At 39.1% G+C, this 19459-nt stretch overlaps 1 long non-coding RNA gene across 1 annotated transcript; it reads left to right on the top strand.

Annotated features, from left to right (window-relative positions):
• The first annotated feature begins 15495 nt into the window (after positions 1-15495).
• Positions 15496-16552, top strand: LOC125799397 (uncharacterized). The gene is made up of 4 exons (XR_007438290.1): positions 15496-15571; positions 15712-15774; positions 16163-16205; positions 16454-16552. It is a non-coding gene; the product is annotated as an uncharacterized LOC125799397 (long non-coding RNA).
• The last annotated feature ends 2907 nt before the right edge of the window (positions 16553-19459 follow it).

Genomic DNA, 19459 nt, shown 5'->3' with positions numbered 1-19459 from the left:
TAATGGTTCTGTTTTATACCAATTTGATTTGCTGGTTTTATAGAACCCCAAAATCCAGTTAATGCAAAACTAAACAGGCAATTTTCTAAAGTTTGACTTCATATTACTCCAAATTGCTGAAGTAAAATCACTTAACAATTTTATAAATAATAGTATGGAAATTGTTCTTCACAGATTCAATGGTATTATTTGCTAACAGTTTTATTTGCTGTTTGTATAGAACCTTAAAATAGGGTTTATGGAAAAAACTAAAAATACATTTTTCCTAAGTCTGACCTCGTATTACTCCAAAATGCTAGAGTAAAATCACTTATTACTTTAATGATCAATAGTATGGAAAGGGTTCATTACAGAGTCAGTGGTATCATTTGATAACTGTTCGATTTGCTGGTTTTATAGGACTCCAAACTCTGGTTTGTGCAAAACCGAATAGACATTTTTTCTATGTTTGACCTACAATTACTCCAAAATGCTACAGTAAAATCACTTATAACTTTTATCTGTAATAGTATAGAAAAGGATCTTCACAGATTTAATGATATCATTTGATAAAATATTTAATTTGCTGGTTTTATAGGACTCCAAATCTGGTTTATTGCTAACCGAAAAGACAATTTTCCTAAGTTTGGCTTCCCATTACCCCAAAACGCTACAGTAAAATCACTTATAACTTTTACCATTAATAGTATAGAAATATCATTTGATTACAATTTGATTTGCTGGTTTTATAGGACTTCAAATGTGGTTTATTGCTAACCGAAAAGACATTTTTTCTAAGCTTAAACTTCCATTACTCCAAAATGCTGCAGTAAAATCACTTATAACTTTTATCATTATTAGTATAGAAAAGGTTCTTCACAGATTCAATGGTATCATTTGATAACAACTTTATTTGCTGGTTTTATATGACTTCAAATCTGGATTATGCAAAACAAAGTTTTTCCACTTTTTTTCCAAAAAGTTCCACTTCCCATTACTGCAAAACGATACAGTAACATCACTTGAAACATAATAATATTAATAATCCTTAAATACATGAGAATGAAATTTTCATGAATTTAGTGTGACATGATAGCCCTTAGATTGTTATGTTTTATAGGATATTAGCATATTAGCACATAATATACATAATATAAACAGATTTAATTGTAAATGTAAATGATTTCTATTTACATATTCATTGCAGCCTGTCCACGGGGTTCTCCTGCTTTGTGCCCAGTGATTTCAGGTAGCCTCTGGATCCAGTGTGACCCTGAGCAGAAATACACAAATATGAAGATGAATAAATGGATGGAGATTCATTACACTAATTAAGCCCAGTGGAAAAAAGATTTAACATCTAGAAAATCCTGTATTTTTAAAGCGACAGTCTGTAAGTTTTTGGGATTTGGGGATTTAGAGACCTCTCTGGTCAGAATGTGTAATTGCATAGAGCATGTGGAAGAGTACTTTTAATGTAGGTTAATGCAAATAAAATGCTGTATAAAATTCTATGTGTTTGAATGTAATATTGTTTGGTTTATTTTACTCATTTATTAAATACTGTTATGCAATGCAGAGAGAAATAACATCCAATAGACCTACCAGACCACTCGGTGTTTAGAATAAATATTATAAACATTGCAGAGATGGCTGTGTCTGGACCCTGATAGCATTCATCACAAAACTTTATCTCCTCATGACTCAGGAAAACTACTGCTTTCAATTAAGAAGCAACATCGGTAACACTTCCTATGAACCCTGTATTCATAATGCCTTGTGAATGCATTTATAGTGCATTATATGACATGCATAATATCGTATAATGACTGTATTATAAAGCCTTTATAATAACTCATAAGTACCTACACCAACATTCATAACACTAGTATAAACTACAAGTATAAGGGTGTATAAAGAAAGAGGGGAACACTTTCTATGAATGTCATCTTTATTAGACGCTATAACCACATTCATAACATATTATAATGCATTCATAAGGCATTATAAACATGGCTATAAATGTTTATAAAAATGCATAACCCATTATAGCCATGTTTGTTAACCATTATGACCTGAGATCATAATACATTATAAGCTGTGCTTATAATATATATGTTAAAATAGTATATCTCTGTCATTAATAATCTACTCCTACATTGAAAGTCTGTCACTTTACTTAGAGCGCACAAAGACCTGTTATATTACATTATAATTGACTATAATTAATATTATATTCAAGACAAGAATAACTTATGAGTGGTTAAAAATATATTTGTAGGATTATTGAGGGTGTGTTTATAAGTTGGAAGCTTTTTTAGTCATGATATAGATGGTCTGCAAGCAGGGACTGAGTTTCTTGGTATTGATGTATAACATGTTATAATCACAGCTATTAATGCATTAAAATCACAGTTCATGATGCATAATAAACATGGCTATAATGAATTATAAATTTTTATAAATATGCATAGCCATGTTTATAATGCCTTATGAATGCATTATAATGTGTTATGAGTATGTTTATAGAGTCTTATAGAGATGACATTTAAGGAAATTGTTACCAGAAAGGGCTTATAATATCTTATAATATCTGTTCATAAGAACATTGTACAATGTAGTGTTGTAATGCACTATTAGAAAGATTTGGTATATTTTGGTATAATGCAATATAATATGTAGCTATGATTTCTCAAATTAAGCTTTTATATAAGTGTGTAACGTGTAATAAAGCCTTATATAAAGTCATTACTGAATTTTCATATGCTTAATTTGAGAAATCATAGCTGCATGTTATAATGCTTTATCCCAAAATATACAGAATATGTGTTATAGTGCATCACAACACCACATTGTACAATGTTCTGATGAACAGATATTATAAAGCATTATAAGCCCTTTATTCTTTAAACCCTTACACCTGTAGTTTATAATGTGTTATGAATGTCGCTGTAAGTACTTATAAGTCATTATAAGGTATTATGCATGTCTTATAATGCATAATAAATGCATTTATAACACATGAATACAGGGTTCATAGGAAGTGTAACCAACATAATAGGAGGATTAGAATGAGTATATAGTAAATAGCTCTTAGCGTTAGGGATGCTGAATGCATTTCCATGCACTTTTTGATCTGATTACTTCAGAGTGTGTCCATAATCCAACCAACACATTTACATGAACACAAAGAGCCATATTTTATGGATCGCTGGATATATGGTGTGTTGATGTGTTTTTAGTATTGTGTGGGCATAAAAAAATACGCCTTGTGCAGATCGAAATGCACAAAAGGCATGAACTAATTCTCTTATTTAATCATGGGTGTGGTTAATTTTGGGCGTAACATGAAATAAACCAATCGCTGTATCAGTTGTCATTCCCTTTAAGAGGCAGGTGAGCTCTGACTTTGGCGCGTTCGTATCTTAACAGTGCGGTGCTTTTGTGCGTCTCAGCAGAGACATGTACTGAGCTGCTTGTGAAGATGCACCAGCAGCTCATTTAAGGGAACAATAATGTAATTTTATACTTTATTCTGTTTATTGTTGTGTTAAAAGTCAGGTTCGTGCTCTGCAGTGTGCCTATAGTAATGGACTCTGACTGTTGACTGTTGTCAGGGTTTTAATCAGTCAGTGGAGCTCCTGTATTTTCCACCACCAAAATATATAGAAACACACCAGAAATTTACCTGAACACACCTCACTTCCAGACCACCACACCCATCAGTGTAGATTTATTCCTAAACTCTGACACTGTTTTAAGAGCGCGGGCACAAAATGTGAAAATAGACTGTTGACGGAGTGTAAGATATCAATAAGCATTGTGTCGCGCTTTGCGTGAGTCATATGATATTTGTAGTTTTTCTTTGTAACCAGCCAATAAACTCACAGAAAAGGACGTAATGTAAGCAGCTTGTAAAACATGAACTTAACGCTGCAGCTTTTTAAACACATCAAGCTAGAAAATGAAATATATTTAACTCCTCTAGTTTCAGCATCGATCTTTAAGTATTGGTTTGGGTCCTCGTTGGTTTGGGTCCATTTCTTTGACTGAAGCTCTTGAGAAACCGACTCATTTACATATCTCCGCCTTTTCTACACTCCACTGTAGAGGTTAAAAATAGAAGAGGCATTATGCAGGACAGTCCAAGGTGAGACGTATATTTAAATGAAGGGATGATCCTCGCCGAGGTGGAGCCATGGCCTTTTCCAATGCATTAATATTCAACCAGACACACCTGACACATCCGCAGCTCTTGAGGTCCTTGATGAACAGGTGATGAAATGAATCAACAGCAGAAAGAGAAAACTCTTCATGAATTCAGATTAATATCTACAGATCTTCCTCAGACAGGGATTAAGTCTAGTCTTGGACTAAAATGGCTTTTGTTTAATGGAGATTTTCTATTGAATTTAAAATATAGTTTATGAAAAGGCTTAATCACTGTTTGAGAAACTGGCTCTTCAAATTGTTCAAATCAACTGTGAAGGAAACTATGGTCCCAATATGGTTTTTAGTGAACAGCCAATACATTAAAACCACCCTGAATGCAGCCAAAATAACTTTGGATAAACTGCTTTCTATCCTGAACAATGATAGTCACCCACTTCACACCATCTTCATGAAGCAGGGGAGTGTGTTCAGTGGCAGACTGCTGTCACAGAGCTGCACAACAGACAGACTCAGAAGATCCTTCATCCCGAGAGCCATCAGACTCTTTAATTCCCTTAATTCTCTTTAATTATTATAACTCCCATCGGGGACGGGATGCTGCTGCTGACTGAGTTCAATCCAGTCACACCACATGGACATTATCCAACCACTTAATTCCTAATTCTTTACACTAACACTTCCCTAACCTTAAATTCAAGTACATTTCCTCGTGATTGGGTATTAACATTTATATATTCACTTTACAGAACTATATATGTTACATATACATATTAATAATTTCATGGCACATCAGTCACTTTTATAATCAATGGCATTGCACCTTGCACTTTGCTCTGTTAATCATTTAATGACCACTAGCAACATCTACTGCACTGCTCCATTTACAGACAGTTCTTTACATTGTATAGAAAGTTTTTAATACCCTTATATATTTTCTATTCTTCTGTGTTTCATTTATGTTGAATATATTTCTTACTGTATTGTGTTGTTGCTGCTGAATGCCTAAATTCCATTCAGGATCAACAAAGCATCCATCCATCCATCCATCCATCCATCATTCATCCATCCATCCATCCATCCATCCATCCATCCATCCATCCATTCATTCATCTATCCATCCATGGACTGGCCAGCCTTTATACTGTTTCATATTCTGATCTGCAGAAATGGTTTGCAAAGATCATATGAACAATATTTCCATGTTCAGCTTAAACTGGTGATGACCAGCATGGGATAAGTTTGAGTGTGGGTTTTTAGGGTTAGCTGGTCTAGAAGCATGATCAACTTGACCAAGCTAGACAAATAGTAAGAACAGGCTTAATCATGCTAGGCAACTTTTGGTCTTGGTCTGGATTGAGTCAGGCATCGGTTGGTCTGGATCTAGACTGAGTCAGGCAGCAGTTGGTCTGGATCTGGACTGAGTCAGGCAGCGGATGGTCTGGATCTGGACTGAGTCAGGGAGCGGATGGTCTGGATCTGGACTGAGTCAGGCAGCGGATGGTCTGGATCTGGACTGAGTCAGGCAGCGGATGGTCTGGATCTGGACTGAGTCAGGCAGCGGATGGTCTGGATCTGGACTGAGTCAGGCAGCGGATGGTCTGGATCTGGACTGAGTCAGGCAGCGGATAGTCTGGATCTGGACTGAGTCAGGCAGCGGATGGTCTGGATCTGGACTGAGTCAGGCAGCGGATGGTTCTCTGCTGGTAAAAGAACGAAACGTCTCAAAGATCTACTGTGCATAGAGTCTATGGCCATCCCTGGCCAATATAATGAGTTTCTAAAGAATAATGAATGCACATCCCACCATTTATGGTAGCTCTTGGACCATGACCCGAGATAAAGAGCTCCACTAGTGGCAGCCAGTAAGAGCCAGGTGCTTCTCGTTTCAAGGACTTCCAGATTAACTGGACTGGACTGACACGGATTTAACCCAAATCCCCTCTGCATGTGAACTTCATGAGCGCTTACCCTTTCAACCTATGAATGATGAAAATCCAGAGCTCCTGCATTAATGGAGGAGCATCTGAGAGCTCTAATAAAGGATGAAAGCTACCAGCGGCCAGTTAGCATATAGGAGAATGGCTGGGATAACTGGTAGCTCTGGCTTTCATTCATTGTTTAGGTATGTTAATGCATTTATTTTGGCTGAAGTGTTCTTTATGAATATTTGCAACTGTTGTGTGTCTGGTGGTTCCTAATGCGGTAGGTAACCTTTTTACTGTTCCATATTCAGATCTGCAGAAGTGGTTTGCAAAGATCAAATGAACAATATTTCCATGTCTGGTCAGCTCAAACTGGTGTTGACCATCATGTGATATGTTTGAGTGTGAGTTTTTAGGTTTAAATGGTCTAGAAGCATGATCAACCTGACCAAGCCAGACAAATGGTTTGAACAGGCTTGACCATGCTGGTCAATTTACATGACCTGCATGACCATCATCACCAAACTAGTTGACAAGCATGACCAGCCTCACCAAGTTGGCTGACCGGCATCACTAGTGTGATCAGCATCACTGAACTGGTTGACAATCATGCCCTGGCTTGCTCTAGCTGGTTGTGACCATAGGGTATGAGTTTAGCTGATCTTCAAGCATAATCAACCTAACCAAGCTAAACAACTAGTATAACCAGGATTGACCAGCAAGACTACGGTGGTCAAACAGCATGAACAACATCACCAGGCTGGGTGATGAGCATGACTATAATCAACAAGCATGATCATAATTACCAAGCTGGTTGATGAGCATGACCATCATCACCAACAAGACCTTTAACACCAAGCATGATCATTATCACCAAGCTGGTTGACAAGCATGATCATAATCAGCAAGCATGACCATAATCACCAAGCATGACCATAATCACCAAGCATGATCATAATCACCAAGCTGGTTGATAAGCATGACCATAATCATCAAGCACGACTATCATCAGCAACCATGACCATAATCACCAAGCTGGTTGACGATCATGACCATCATCAGCAAGCATGACCATAATCACCAAGCATGATCATAATCACAAAGCATGACCAACATCACCAAGCATGACCATCAGCACCAAGCATGACCATAATCAGAAAGCATGACCATTATCACCAAGCATGACCATCATCACCAAACATGACCATCATCACCAAACAAGACTGTTATCACCAAGCATGACAATCAACAAACAAGTCCATTATCACCAAGCATGACCATTATCAGCAAGGATGACCATAATCACCTAGCTGGTTGATGAGTATGAACAGCATCGACCACAGCTTGGTGATGCTGGTCAAACCTGGTCATACGTGGAGTTATGTATCATAACTAAGTTTTGGGAGTGATCCAAGCCCTCACTCCTCCCACTTCCTTCCCTATTTAAACCGTCATTTCCTCTCTTCCTCTCTCTTTTATCTGAATTACTAGTTTTTTAACCACCATAGGCAGCATAGACTGCTGTGTGCTGTGCTGGTTAGAGAATTGCTTTACGGATGACCCTCAGGTCCTACATGCGTAAAACGGCATCATTAAAAAGAAGGAACTTGTGTAAAAAGCATTCAATCAAGATTTTCTTTTCCCTTTGATGATATTTTTATTAGGTACGGACGAGCTGCAGTGCTTTCCAGAAAATGGACTGTTTCTACACAGCACAAAGACTGGTAAATGAGTTTTATTTGGATGGGGAGAGGGGGGTTAACGGCAGTAATAGTCTGTGCTTTTCTAGTTAATTAGCTGCTCGGAGAGAACATCAAGTGTCTGCCGGACTCAGAACACAACAAAGAGCTTGTATAACCGGCGAGGCTCCGGTCGCAGCCGCAAATGACCTCCGCGTGAAGAAGATGTGTCCGAAATGGAGAAAAAAGGCCATAGAATTAAGGTCTTGGAGGGATGCACATTATAAGTCACCATTGTCTGAGCTGTAGCCGTTTGGTGGACGGCCCCAGAGAGACGCCGGTTGGTTTTTTGATGTGCGGAAAGGCTCACAATGGCCCTCTGCTCTGTTTCCATGGGCACATCATTAGTGTACCGCCCCAGCTGGTGCGGCCTTTTTGAAGTGGCTGCCTCGCAGCATCTTTAAAATAACTATTCCTCTACTCAGCAGCCAGACTGTAAGGAGGGGAACACAGAGCAATTTACAGAAAATTTATCCTGATCAGAGACCTGCACTGGTTATATTCATTAAAACTGTGTTTACATGTCTTCTGGAGTTAAGAGCTGGAGCTGAACCTTCATAGATACCACAAAACACCGTATAGAAAAAAACATTCCCATAGACGACAGACAGTAGAGTGTGAACCACAAATAGACAGAAGCACTTAAAACGTTTAAAACTTACCAACTACTCAGCACACAGTAGCAGAAATGCTAGATGCTAGAGTTTCTGCTGTCAAAAACTGGAAGTGTACAAGTATGTTTTCCAAAGCTTTGCAAAATGAAAGGAATATCATGAACTAGAAGTAAGACATTATATTTAACTTGAGTTTTAGCTGTAGAGTTTAGCTCCATTTACCCCCATTCATTAAGGACTCGCTCACAGGCTCCCTCTAGTGTTTAACCCAATAAAACTCAACCCCAATTCAAACAAACCAAACACATCTCAAACCAAACAAACTCAACCCAATCCATCCAAAATCAATCCAAACAAAACCCAACTCAATCCAGTCCAAACAATCTTAAGTCAAAACTAAACCAAACCCATCCCAAAACCAATCCAAAATCAACCAAATCCATCCACACCCAACCCAATCTGATCCACCCAAACTCAATTCAAATAAACTCCACCAAAAAACTAATAAAATCCAACCAAACCCAACCCAAATCCATTCAAACCTAAGCCAAATCCAATCCAACTGAATCCAATCCAACCAAATCCATCCAAAACCAAACAAAATCCATCCAAAACCAAACAAAATTTAAACTCAACCCAACTGAATCCAATCCAACCAAACTAAACTGAAATAAACTCAACCCAAAACCAAACCAAATCAAATCCAACCAAACCCAACTGTAACAAACTCAACCTAAACAAAACTATACACAACCAAACCCAACTCAAAACCAATTGAAATTCAACCAAATCCATTCAAATTCAACCCAAAACCATCCAAAATCCAGCCAAACCCAACCCAACTCAACCTAAACAAACCAAACCCAACCCAAGCCCAACAAAGACAACCCAAAACCAATCCAAATCCAAACAAACTCAAACCAACTTAACTCAAACTAAATAAACCCAACCCAAAACCACACCAAATCAAGTGAAACTTGCTACAAACTTACAAACTTATTTACTGATTCCAACCAGAACAGAGTGAAAATGCCCTTACATGAAAATTACCTACACTGCCTACATGCGTTTTTATTGGAGGAAAACCACACCTCTGTCTGGGGAAAACATTCTGCTGAGTTTGAATAGAAGTGAATGGGAAATTGCAGCTTGTGTTTTTAAATCATTTTCTGACAGAAAAGGGAAATTGAAGGGGAAATAGAAAGTGGGCTGGCTCATAAACTCATAACTTCATAAACTGGTCCTAAAATTACTACTCATTCTATATCTGTTGATATTATAACCAGACTAACAGGTATACAAATATCTGTACAGCCATACTAACCAAAAGGAGCCCATGCAATTACCATGACTGATCAATATAATGAGTCTCTAAAGAATTATGAAGGCATGTCCTACTATTTACACAAAGCATTTTTTATTTTGAGAAAATTAGTTTTGGTCATTGATCTGTGCTGGTTATATTCATTAAAACTGTGTTTGAATGGAGTCTGCTGGAGTTGAAAAACTGGATCTGAACCTTCATAAATACCACAAAATCTCGGGCTGACAGACAACAGGAAGCCTGCTCCCACTGAATAATGCTGGGGGAGGGTAATATCTATGAAAAGCTGTCAGTAAGCCCATCATTATCTAATATCCCACTGTCAATGGCTGTCTGATTGGTCTTTGAAGAATATTCACTAACTGGCTTTGTCAAGACCTGCGTAATAGTTTTAATTATACATTAAGTATGTAAATGTAACGAGGACGCCTGAGGAAAATGCAGAATTTGCCCTCCGTGTACCGACACTTTCCCGCTCCCGTTTCTTACGGTTTAATACCCGAGAGATTACACACGCCATATCACTCCAGCATGCACAGCACTAATGATTTAATTTGCATTGCAGAGCCGTAATTTGCATTGTGTGTTAATTTTGTTTAACCTGCTGCTCAAAGACAGCAATCAGCCGGCCTCACCAGCTTACAGTGAGGATTCCCTCAGCACACAGCGTGAACGCCTCGAAATAGGACATGGAAACAGCCTCTGCAGCCACCCAGTATAAGAATGGATTTGGTGCACATGGGTTTTTTCCTTGTGTGAAACCAAACCAAACCAAAATTAAACCCAATCTAACCCAAAATCAAAAAGAAAAAAACACTCAACCCAACCTAAATCAAACCAACCCCAGTCCAACCAAATTATTCCAATCCAAACCCTGAAAAAACAGGCCCAAGCTCCATCCAATAAAAAAACGCATCCCAACACAAACAAATTCAACAAACACCAAAGCAAATCCAACCAAACTCAAACCAGCACAAACCCTGAAAAACAAGCCTATGCTCAACCAAAACCCAAATCTAACCAACCCCAATCCAACCAACCTTTTTCCAACCTAAACCCTGAAAAACAAGCCCAAGCTTAACCCAACCCAAAACCAAACAAAACCTACCCCAATCCAAGCAAATGTAACCCAACCAAACAATCCCAAACTCAATCCAAACCAAACAAACAAGACCAAACTAAATCCAACCCAAACCAAAAAAACAAAAAACAAAAACCAATTCTATCAAATGTAACCCAACCAAACAAGCAAATACTCAATCCAACCCAAACAAATACATCCCAGACCAGAGCAACCCAGCAACAGGTTGAGGAAAGGCCCTCACGATGTTCACTATGTCAGATGAAGCAGTTTGTTTCGTGTCGTACTCGGGGGAATGGCAACACTACACGTTATTCACCGACCAATCATCATCCACGTCCTCGCGTGAGTTCGTAGGTCATGGTGGGGGAGAAGGAAAGAATCTGACAATCATGGCTACAGAAGCGTATGGAGTGATTGTAGCGCTTTTGTGTTTAGAAAAACGCAAAAAGAAGAGGAAGAAGAGACTGTGGGCTCCTGGGTTCCTGCGTGACCCAAAGAGGAAATCACGAGCTTTGTGCTCTCCAGAGAGAACCTGGGGTAGAAACGTAGCTACTTTAGGTTTTAAATAAATAAATATTTTTCCATGTTTACATCTGTGCGCCACAGAATGCTCTATTTTCCCATTGGTCAGCGTCAGGGAGCGTCTCGCGGAGCAGCATGTGTCAAACTAGGCGATAAAATACAAAAAAAAAAATCAAACATGCTAGTCTTTCAGTCGGACCTTCTGACGGCGTCGCTCACGTCAAATTACTGCTTCTTGACTATCAGTGTGTCCCAATTCAGGGGCTGCATCCTTTGAAGGACGCGGTCTACGAAGGTGTGTCTTTTGAAGGATGGGTAGGCTGCAGCGGCTCTACTGAAATGGGACAGTCTACCCTAACGAGTATTTCCTGTTTCCTGTTTGAGATTCTACCCGTCACAATTAAAGTCAGAGCTAAGAAATGATCCTAGTTTTGCTTCAGACCACAAAATACCAAATTAATCCAGTCCAAATTAATTAGTCCAGGTTAATTAACTGTTCAATTACTTAAATATTTTAAATGTGAATGGGTGGAACTGAACATAAACAAATAAAAGGGCGTTTGAAATGAAGTTGGAAAAAAGAAAATAAATTAGAATAAAGTATTATTTAGTTTATATATATATATATATATATATATATATATATATATATATATATATATATATATATATATATATATATACAGTATTATGTAGTCTATAGATATATAAATACTATATATATAAAATAAACAATACTTGTAAATAAACTAAATAAAACATTAATACATAATAGATATATATACACACAGATATATATATATATATATATATATATATATATATATATATATATATATATATATATATATATATAATTTAGTTTATGTAAATAAATACAGAGGTATTTATATATCTATAAACTATAAACATATAACAACATAAACATTATACTACATATATAAACTAAATAATACTTATATATTTATATATATATATATAAACTTAACAATATAAACGATATAGTATATAAATAATATTTATAATATATAGAAGTATTTATATATCTATATACTGCATAATACAGCCGACTCCTCTGCCGACTCCGCCCTTTTCTTGCTGAAATAAGCCGGCACGCAGTGAATCTTGGGATACTGTAGGCCAGGGGTGTCCAAACTTTTTTTGTTGGGGGCCAGAAGGAGAAATATATTTGAAGTCACGGGCCACAGACTCTGTAATAAAACAAATAATGAAATATACCACTTTAAATAATACATTTTCCTGATTATTTCATTAAAACACCATTTTACTTGACTTACTCTCTTTATCTTTGACAGTGTTGTGTAAACTAAGATTTTTCAAATTGATGTTTAATTTCATGACGTCTCTTAATATTAAACTCAAGACAACTTTTAGACTTTTTTACCCCGTTTTTCTGCGCTAGAAATGCGCACTCTCTCCGCTTTTAGACTTTTTTACCCCGTTTTTCTGCGCTAGAAATGCGCACACTCATCGCTTTTAGACTCTTTGGCCCATTTTTCTGTGCTAGAAATGCGCACTCTCTCTGCTTTAGACTCTTTTGCCCGTTTTTCTGCGCTAGAAATGCGCACTCTCTCCGCTTTAGACTCTTTTGCCCGTTTTTCTGCGCTAGAAATGCGCACACTCTCCGCTTTTAGACTCTTTGGCCCGTTTCTGACACCTAGCGTTCAAACTTTGATTCTCACATTTTAAAAACCTGCTTAACAGCGGGACAACTTTCATTCTATTTCTAAAATACCTCGCGGGCCGCTCCAAAAAAGGAAACGGGCCACAAATGTTTGGACACCCCTGCTGTAGCCTGTGAAGGATACACCCGGTTCATCCTTCATTTCAGAGGAAAAGAAGGCTGCATTCGTCGGCCGCATTCGAAGGAGTCTTTGAAATGGGACAGACTAGTCGCACCGCAGTGACGTAATCGGCCTTCAAATGAGTCCTTCGAGGGATGCAGCCCTGAATTGAGACACACCTTATGTCATACTATACGGGCCTTTGTCGCTCATGTCAGATCTGACTTGGCTCAGACAAAATCAGTTCAAAATCGGGCTAAAATCATGTAGTCTGATCTGGGCATTACACTCTCTTTATAAAAATGGCCTTCACTGCTCACATGCTTCTATAGAGATGCATCGCATTGTTGTAGGAAACCCTCTGTTTAGTTTGAATATAGATCAATGGGAAACTGTGGCTCATCGTATCTTTAAAAAGCTTAAACATGAAATATCATCACCAACCTATCTTGAAACCCCTTACTTCTGAAGAAAAGAGAAATATGAATACCAAAACTACACATGACTGGACTCCTTCAGTGTTTGATTTCTATCCCAAATTAGGGGAAAAATTGTTTGCAAAGAGTGAAGAGTCAGACATCACTTACTTTGACTTATTACATAGCATTATCTCACAGAAATGCAAGTAAATGGTGTTGCCTAAACTGTAGTCTTCCTCTACGCATGCATTATGATGTTAGTGAATAACATCCACCAGAGGGCATCTCAGTCAAAAGATTAAAAAAATAATAAACACATAACGAAGCAACCAATAGAAATGCTCCAAAATCACTTGGAATACACAGCAATTGAATTTCAGTCTGATTCACCAGAGATAAATTTGTGTATTCTGTGTAAACGCGTGTGGATTAAATATAAATCCGGCTACAACCCAAATATGTAAGCATTCCTCACATTTCTAATGATAGCTAACAAGCTGAAACTGAGACGATAAAATTGGCGATTGCTTTTTCTTACTACCTAGATGTAGAGTTTCGAAAATTTGAAACTGAGGTACCGCTTTAAAATAAGACTACCTTTATAAAGAGTTTATAAATGGTTTACAATTAGTTTATTAATGGTTACTAATTAGGTTGTAAATGCCTTAAAAATTATTAATAATCAGTTATAACACATACGTAGAAAGGGCAACAATGACCTGTTGTTTGCCAAATAGTGAACCCACAGCCATCTATATTGTTGCCCTTTCTACGTATGTGTTATTTCAGCAATAGAATACGAGAGGGAGTGTTATCACAAATAACACACAAATAACACACAACCTCGAGTGTTCTATTGCTTTTATACAAGTTTTTTTTATTTTTTTTTTACAAAAAGAATAAAGAAAACTAGAAAAGGCAAAGTTCGTGAACGAACTTTAAGTTGGCTTGGAAAAGAGCGCTAATAACGTTGAAAAGTTAAAATGGTTGACAGAAACTTAAAAAGCTGTTTCTGTCTGAAGAGTGTGAAGAGTCGTTGCTATGCTGTTAACTTTTGGCTAAAAGCTAAATACCAAAAACGCTGTAATCTAAAAACGTTTGGTTAAACGCTTAAATCTAAAAACATTTGGTTAAACGCTGAAATCTAAAAACCTTTGGTTAATTGCTTACATCTAGAAATGTTTTGTAAGATGCTGAAATCCAAAAACTTTTGGTTAAACACTGAAATCTTAAAACGTTTGTTTAACAGCTGAAATCTAAAAACTTTTGGTTAAACGCTGAAATCTTAAAACGTTTGTTTTCATGTTGAAATCTCGAAACTTTTGGTTAAATGCTGAAATCTAAAAACTTTTGGTTAAATGTTGAAATCTAAAAAATTTTGGTTAAGTGCTGAAATCTAAAACTTTTGGTTACATGCTGAAATCTAAAAACTTTCCAGGTGGTTGCTAAGGTGTTGCTATAGTATCTGGGGTGGTTGCTGAGGTGTTGCTAGGTGGTTGCTAAGGTGTTGCTATGGTATCCAGGGTGGTTGCTAAGGAGTTGCTAGGTGGTTGCTAAGGTGTTGCTATGGTATCCAGGGTGGTTGCTAAGGTGTTGCTATGGTATCCAGGGTGGTTGCTAAGGTGTTGCTAGGCAGTTGCTAAGTGGTTGCTAGGCAGTTGCTAACGTTTTCCAAGTGGTTGCTAGGCAGTTGCTAAGTGGTTGCTAGGCAGTTGCTAACATTTTCCAGGTGGTTGCTAAGTGGTTGCTAGGTAGTTGCTAACATATTCCAGGTGGTTGCTAGGCAGCTGCTAAGTGGTTGCTAGGCAGTTGCTAACGTTTTCCAGGTGGTTGCTAAGTGGTTGCTAGGCAGTTGCTAACGTTTTCCAGGTGGTTGCTAGGCAGTTGCTAAGTGGTTGCTAGGCAGTTGCTAAGTGGTTGCTAGGCAGTTGCTAACGTTTTCCAAGTGGTTGCTAGGCAGTTGCTAAGTGGTTGCTAGGCAGTTGCTAACGTTTTCCAGGTGGTTGCTAAGTGGTTGCTAACTGGTTGCTAGGCAGTTGCTATCATTTCTAAAGTGGTTGCTAAGTGGTTGCTAGGCAGTTGCTAACGTTTTCCTAGTGGTTGCTAAGTGGTTGCTAGGTAGTTGCTAAGATATTCCAGGTGGTTGCTAGGCAGCTGCTAAGTGGTTGCTAGGCAGTTGCTAACGTTTTCCAGGTGGTTGCTAAGTGGTTGCTTGGCAGTTGCTAACGTTTTCCAGGTGGTTGCTAGGCAGTTGCTAAGTGGTTGCTAGGCAGTTGTTAACGTTTTCCAAGTGGTTGCTAGGCAGTTGCTAAGTGGTTGCTAGGCAGTTGCTAACGTTTTCCAGGTGGTTGCTAAGTGGTTGCTAGGCAGTTGCTAACGTTTTCCAGGTGGTTGCTCAGTGGTTGCTAGGCAGTTGCTAACGTTTTCCAGGTGGTTGCTAAGTGGTTGCTAGGCAGTTGCTAACCTATTCCAGGTGGTTGCTAGGCAGTTGCTAAGTGGTTGCTAGGCAGTTGCTAACGTTTTCCAAGTGGTTGCTAGGCAGTTGCTAAGTGGTTGCTAGGCAGTTGCTAACGTTTTCCAGGTGGTTGCTAAGTGGTTGCTAGGCAGTTGCTAACGTTTTCCAGGTGGTTGCTAGGCAGTTGCTAAGTGGTTGCTAGGCAGTTGCTAACGTTTTCCAAGTGGTTGCTAGGCAGTTGCTAAGTGGTTGCTAGGCAGTTGCTAACGTTTTCCAGGTGGTTGCTAAGTGGTTGCTAGGCAGTTGCTAACATTTTCCAGGTGGTTGCTAGGCAGTTGCTAAGTTGTTGCTAGGCAGTTGCTAACGTTTTCCAGGTGGTTGCTAAGTGGTTGCTAGGCAGTTGCTAACGTATTCCAGGTGGTTGCTAGGCAGTTGCTAAGTGGTTGCTAGGCAGTTGCTAACGTTTTCCAGGTGGTTGCTCAGTGGTTGCTAGGCAGTTGCTAACGTTTTCCAGGTGGTTGCTAAGTGGTTGCTAGGCAGTTGCTAACGTATTCCAGGTGGTTGCTAGGCAGTTGCTAACGTTTTCCAAGTGGTTGCTAGGCAGTTGCTAAGTGGTTGCTAGGCAGTTGCTAACGTTTTCCAGGTGGTTGCTAAGGTGTTGCTAAGTGGTTGCTAGGCAGTTGCTAACGTTTTCCAGGTGGTTGCTAAGGTGGTTGCTAAGCAGTTATTAGGTGGTTGCTAAGCCCTGGCTGGGGTGCCGGGGTGTCCAAACTTTTGACTGATAGCTGCTCCATACAGCAGCTCCTCCATACACTCACAGTACTGGAGGAGCAGGGGAGAGAAGGGGTTCCGTGCGCAGAGCTGCTCGTGTGTGAGATGGAACTCTGGGCCCCCCATTCATTTCTATGGGAAAACTTCGTACGACATTTGTACGAAAACCGTACGACGTATCGTCGAAACGTTAAAATTTTCGGAAAGAACGCGGTAAGTTCTATAGACCGTCCGATTTTTGTCTTTGTATGTCAAAAATTGTTACCTACACAAACGTTCAAAGTTGTCCCCCATTCATTTCCTATGGGAAAAAAAAGCGTACGTTTACGAAGTTTTTACGAAAACCGTACGATGTATCGCTTAAAAAAGCACAAGCAACCTAATCGGGTATAGGTCCTACGATACTGCAAAATTTCGTGATTCTACGTCAAAAGCCCTAGGAGGAGATGCGTATAGAAATTTGAGCGCGGAATAATAATAATAATAATAATAAGAAGATTACGAAGAACAGTAAGTTGGCTTTTCCAAGCCAACTTAATAAATGAAAGAACTTTTAGAAATTAAGAATGAATATGCTTTAATATGGACTGTGCCTTCCGCCAAAAAGTAGTTCCACCACAACTGTAACAGAACTGAAACTTAACTACAAAACAGTGTATGGTTCATACAGACTAACACCACGAAAGTTAGCTTGAAATCAAAAGTGGGAATAAGTGAAGATGGTAACGTTAGGAGCGTGAAATAACGCTAATACTCTCCTCTCCTGCTCCGTGGAGTCGTCTTCAGGTGAACGCTGCACATTTTTTGAGCATTTCGGCTTTCTGTTTTGCTGGGTGGTGTTGGTTTTAGCTAGCCGGCTGGACTGTGGTTAGGTTAGCGTAGCTTGCTTTAGCTCAGCATTAGCTTAGCTTAGCCTAGCCTGGCTGGTTAGCGTTCTGGCTGTAAGACGGCATTAGCCAAGCGATTTTCTTTCCCTTTTTTCCCACAAAAGACGAGTCAGCGCTGCGGGCGAGCGTGCTACGGCTGAGCGCTAGCCTGTGCTAAGCTAACGCTGCTGCGGGTGTCCTGTGTGTTTATATGCTGTTACTCGGCAACGCGTTGGCGGAGTAATACAAGTTTAGAGAGTTGTGAGAAGGCCGTGATGTTATCACAAATATCAGCACGGCTAGAACATTTCTCAAGCAATCAGATTGTGAGGTCGGAACTAACTGTTGTATAAAACTGATTATTAATGATTTTTAAGACATTTACAACCTAATTATTAACCATTGTAGTAAACCATTTATAAACCCTTTATAAAGGTACCGTATTTTTCGGACTATAAGGCGCACTTAAAAACTTTTAATTTTCACAAAAATTGACAGTGCGTCTTATAATACGGTGCGCCTTTTGTATGGATTTTACTCGTCAGGTTGTAAGGAGCAGTAAACACACACTCCGTGCAGCGTTATAGAGAGTTTCAGTGCTATACAGAGTCCAGAGCCGTGCAGCTCCGAGGCTGAGCAGCAATAGCATTAGCTAGATGCTAACCGCTAAGCTAGCTAGCTTATTCACTGTTCAGAGATCAGTATTATCTAAATTTTACTCGTCAGGTTGTAAGGAGCAGGAAACACACACTCCGTGCAGCGTTATACAGAGTTTCAGTGCTATACAGAGTCCAGAGCCGTGCAGCTCCGAGGCTGGAGCAGCAAATAGCATTAGCTAGCTTATTCACTGTTCAGAGATCAGTATTATCTAAATTTTACCCGTCAGGTGTAAGGAGCAGTAAACACACACTCCGTGCAGAGCCGTGCCGCTCCGAGGCTGGAGCAGCAATAGCATTAGCTAGATGCTAACCGCTTAGCTAGCTAGCTTTTTCACTGTTCAGAGATCAGTATTTTCTAAATTTAGCACTTTTAATACTGCTGGAGCAGTATTATTAGAGTTAGATGCTAATCGCTAAGCGTTCACCGTTCAGAGGTGAGTTATCGGCCTGTAAGTCTGTGCTGCTTTGCCTGGCTAGCATTAGCTAGATGCTAAGCGCTAACTCTCTCAGAGGTGAGTTTTATCAGCCTGTAATCTGCTTGTTTACCGTGTTAAAACAAGCTACGGGGGACGAATCGCTAGCTAATATCTCACTGTCTTACCAGAACATGCAGGATTACTCAGTGTAACGCTGTCGTTTAAGTTTGGGTTAACTTTACTAGTTTAGGTGACTAGCTAGCGTGCTAGCGGATAGCTATGCTAACGCTGGTGCAGCAAGCCTTAGTGGACATCTGGAAATCTAAGCTTACTGTAAATAAACTGAAGCACGTTACTCACCCAAATAAACAGTTTTCAGGAGTGGAATCTGTGTAGATTAATATCCAGCACTCGTTTGACTTTGAAAGAGCTAACGTTAGATTTGTATACTGAGACGCTCCACCGGCAAGCGACCACCCCCGGTGGGGGAAGGGAAACATGGCGCCACCCCTGTTCACTTTGATATAGGCACCCTTTCTAGTGTCACTTAAAGCGCCTTATAATGCGATGCGCCCTATGCATGGAAAAATAGCAGAAAATAGGCGTTCTTTGATAGTGCGTCTTATAATACGGTGCGCCTTATAGTCCGAAAAATACGGTAGTCTTATTTTAAGGCAGTACCGAAATTGAATTGATTGAACTGAATTTTTG

This window comes from Astyanax mexicanus, chromosome 3 (assembly GCF_023375975.1).
Source record: "Astyanax mexicanus isolate ESR-SI-001 chromosome 3, AstMex3_surface, whole genome shotgun sequence".
Taxonomy (NCBI): Eukaryota; Metazoa; Chordata; class Actinopteri; order Characiformes; family Acestrorhamphidae; genus Astyanax; species Astyanax mexicanus.
Note: the sequence above shows the minus strand (reverse complement) of the source record. Positions and strands in the feature narration are given on the sequence as shown.